Here is a 4,540-nt window from a genome sequence, read left to right as displayed (position 1 = left end):
GCAATGGCATGCGCAGCATACGCTAAAAAGATTTCTCGACGACGTGTAAGTGCCACGTTGAATTATGTGATGGACGACGGTGTTTGAATATGTATTCGAACCCTAATGCATAGTCTTTTCGTTATCTTATGGCTGAGCTGGATGTCTTTCAATGATATTGATTTGCGGAATCTAGACGGTAAAAAAGATTTTCATTTCATTTTACATTTTACATTAATACATTAGTATTCATGGCATCGTAATAGCCTGTGGCCCGCCCCAAAATGATCCCGGTGAACCGGTGATGTATAACCTGCGTACATTTGTCGAGGCATACATGGGCAAACACAGGTATTATAATGAAGCACTCGTCACGGCAGCTATAATTAATGGGCTATATACGTAGAGATGAGCGGCGAAGATATTGTATGGGAACTTCTCAATATCATTTGCACACGTTGTCGAGTGCTACCCTAGTTGTTACAGTTACATATACTCCCGTGTACTGTTCGTTACGAACTTTCTATATGTTACAATTGCACAATAAGTGTGATGTTACAACAAGGTATCGTGTTTTGATTATCATTGATTCTGATGAATTTCCTTTTCAGTGATCGCACCAGAAAAGGATATTCAGCATATCACTCATTGAAAAAGAAAGAATATATTTGGTCCATGAATTCCAATATACATGTCGTATCGTGTAACTAAGTGCATTAGTTCTCGTCAGGTTACTGAAAAGTAGCCCATGAGCCGGTATTCTTGATCGAGGATATAGTCCAACGTGTGCACCGTGCATGCAGGATTTCCCATGCTGGGATAGTCTATAACCCAGAGGTCTTAAACTCAAATGTGCTCACGGGCAAATTTACTACTTTTTGATGGCGCAGCGGGCCTCAGCATCTATAGGGGTATTCAATGTATAGGCCTAATTGCAGAGGTGGTCAGTAACGAAGTACTTCTACTTTTTCGAAGTACTCAAGTAGTTTTCCTCTACTTCCGGTACTTACTCAAGTAGATCTGATTTTTGCTACTTCTACTTCTACTTCGTAATATTTGGTGATCTACTTACTTACTTTTCGCTATTTTCAGTATGTCAAGTAGAAGTAGTTTAATCCTCCAATCAGGAAGATAGCCTGAGAAATTTCGGGGCTGTTTTCACGGAGTATCAACATTTAATTTTCATAAAAGTTGAGTAAAGCGAAGAATTTTCGTCGCGCTTCGCGCGCAGTGGATACGGAGTGACCAGTATGATTGCACGAAATTATCGGTGAAGATAATTTAGGTAACGGGTTGGCGTGGTTCCGTTTACACCACATTGTCGTCCTTCGCCCATATGAAATAATTCATCACGGTACATATGGCTCATCATGACGTTTGAAACTGATGTTTCGCAATCTAGCATTCACTTGTCATATCGTAATCTAGCATGTCCATGGCGTGTCACCTTTGAAACTTTCTGGATTAACCAAGTCAGAAGACTCTGAGTCACAAGTCAATCTCACTTTTATAGTTTTGATTCGAGTCAAGTCGAGTCATTTTCAATTCAGTACCGAGTCAAGTCCGAGTTCAAGTCACGGAGTAGAGTGTCCAGTCTGAGTCATAGTGTTTTGACTCGAGTCCGAGTCCAAGTCATTGTGTTGACTGCTCTGTTTCCAGTTAAAGTCTTGTTAAACCCACTTTTTATTACTCTGTTTGGTGATATCGAATGGTTCCCATTTATAATATGCTAATTTTCCTCAGTTATAACAGTTACTGGTAGCATTTTCAAGTATTAGTACTGATAGACAAAATAAATATAGTGTGGATAACTTTACTATTCTTCGAAATTACAGTGAAATGCCTGTCTTGGTAGACCTAGTCTCGAGTCATATGACTTGATCCGAGACTCCGAGCCGTGCGCAATGACTCGAGTAAAAGTCAAGTCAATACACATATTGACTCGAGTCGAGTCGAGTCATTTTTCATTTTTAAGAAAATAACTCGAGTCAAGTCGAGTCATCAAAAAATCGTGATTCGAGTCTGACTCGAGTCGAGTCTTGACTCCATTCATTACAACCCTGTCTAAGGGCATGAAATACATGTTCCACTTTTAGTAGTAGTATTTACATTTTACTTTTAATTCCCAGTATCATATACTTTGAGTTATAATTAATATCAGTTCTTTTGTCTGGATAACATACATGTTGAAGTATAAAAGCAAGTGTAGTCATGCCTTTAATTTCCGGAAAATATATCGAAAATTGGATACCTGTTGGTATGCAACAATATGAATCAAGTTCGTCACCTTTCGCTTAGCTCAATTTGCACCTTTTTACAATCCATGTGAACGAATTAGGATCGCTTTCACAACTACTTACTTACTTGAGTACTTTTAAAGTCAGTCAATTCTACTTCTACTTCAAGTAGTTTTAGGTTGCTAATGGAAGAAGTACTTTTACTCGTACTTGAGTAGATTTTTCCGTCGCTACTTATACTTCTACTTGAGTAGCTTTCTTGACTACTTTGACCACCTCTGCCTAATTGTCAAGTAGGCCTTATTTGACGGGAACTTGCAGACTAGCATTCCACAAATGTAATTTACTAATACTATTTACGCTTGGCACGACAAAAATCACATTTTCAAATATTTGAATAAAATTGTTTTTATGCTTGACATAATTTGTCAAAATAGTGAGTTATAGACATCATGCGAGAGGACTAATGCATCATGAGATCGTAAAAACTGTCGCGTTATAATATTGCAGCTATAGCAGACATTTGACGTGCCACAATTATAGGTAGAATTTACCAAAGATTGTTCTGATATCACAGCATTTGAGCATTGTAGCCTAATCCGGGTTTCTGATATAGTCCTGTTAAGCAGGTTATTATTCGTGCCATTGCCGAAGTCAAATCAAATCAGCGTTGGATATGCCTTCGATTGGAACAGATCAATAACAACTTAAATATAATAATTAATGTGTCGTGGTAATAACAGTGTTTGATAACCTTTCCGGTGATCGTACCACTTGTGCTTTCAATAAGATTTCTCGTTCCCGCTGTCCATTTTCAACACAATTTCTGATGGTACCTATATCAAAATCATCAAGGCCATTCACACAAAATCGCGCGTAGCGTGAAGAATATTTTCTCAATTTTAATCAATTAGCCAAAAAATATGTTTTAAACAAAGTGTTTTAAAACACCGTTTGTTTCAAATGCAACCCTAGACCCGACCCAACTCGAGTCATTTTTATGTTATCACCCAATCAGTCTGAATTCGAGTAAATTTACGAACGGTCGCGCACAATTACAAATCAAAATTTCCAGTCACGAATCATAAACGGGTCACGTTTTTTCATTCCAGTTCTCAAATCTAAAATAGACATATTACATTTTACTATATTCTCGAATACTTAAAAATTCAAAATCCCGTTGCGGGCCGCACAAAATGTCTCGCGGGCCGCGTGTTTGAAATCCCTGGTTTAACCAAATGTGACTCCGCATAACGGTTTCCGAGGCAACATACAAATACTGGTCCGTCCATTTCAGTCAACGTGAATGTTGTCCGTGAACTGAACAATATAAACATGATAATCTCGTTGAATATTTTACTATAGCCTAGAATTCACGTCACAACAGATCGCTATCGAAATATCACAATATTTGTTACCTGGTCAGTGGTCATAGGAGTAGGTATATAAACAATTGTAGTTATTATCACCACGAGACTGAAACATAGAGCTCACAGGAACTTATTCAATCAAAATGATTCATTTTTACGACCGCCCAACTTTCATATTACGAATGTCGTTCCTTGAAATCGTTAGTAACTTTATAGCAGTGATTCCTATCTGTACTAAGGCTGTTTTGACATTCGCTATAGTTTGACCGGATATGATTTCAAGGGGAATTCTCAATTCTTTCGACATCTTCTTGTCTTTTCATTGTATTACTATCTTGTGCTTTTCGGAAGGATAAAATTATTATCAACCCAATCAGAGATATATAGAACTCTGGAACTCCAATATACTAAACATTGCATGGAACAATCGCAAGTCTTCTATAATTTTTTTGCTCCATTGATTGCGTTCAATAAAATCGGCTGTTCGTCAGCGGTAATTCATCCATCATTGAGCGTAGGTTCAGTCATTACCATCTACTGTATCGCGTTATTATTCAGGGTTGCATTTCTTAATCATCTCCATGCAAAATCGTTAAAAACTTGCTCCTGTTTCGGGTATCTCGGCTCTGAAGAGTCTGTCATATCTAGCCACCCGTCTACCTTACATGTGGCATTTCACTATGTTACATTTGTGTTGTGTGATGTTGATATGTTCAAGTTCTAGTTTATTCATAAAATTTCATCACTTCAAAATATCACAAGACTGCAATACAATGAATGATAGGGAAACGCCCAAAAGTAGTGTGGAATAAAGCTCTCTGAAAACGTTGGTTGTATCTCCGATCATCTACAACAGGGGGCGCCAACTCAAAGCAGGTCGCTAGTCACATTTCAAATTTCGTAGAGGCAGCGGGCAGCATGAATTCAATATCGAGATAAAATTGGATACACAGC

At 38.0% G+C, this 4,540-nt stretch overlaps 1 long non-coding RNA gene across 1 annotated transcript; it reads left to right on the top strand.

Moving 5' to 3' along the window:
• LOC145450591 (uncharacterized) lies at positions 1-4,091 on the top strand. Its single transcript, XR_013918534.1, has 2 exons — positions 1-45; positions 591-4,091. It is a non-coding gene; the product is annotated as an uncharacterized LOC145450591 (long non-coding RNA).
• Positions 4,092-4,540: the final 449 nt, after the last annotated feature.

The sequence above is a fragment of the Botryllus schlosseri genome, chromosome 11, assembly GCF_051294905.1.
Source record: "Botryllus schlosseri isolate E-star chromosome 11, Bs_hap1, whole genome shotgun sequence".
NCBI lineage: Eukaryota > Metazoa > Chordata > Ascidiacea > Stolidobranchia > Styelidae > Botryllus > Botryllus schlosseri.
Note: the sequence above shows the minus strand (reverse complement) of the source record. Positions and strands in the feature narration are given on the sequence as shown.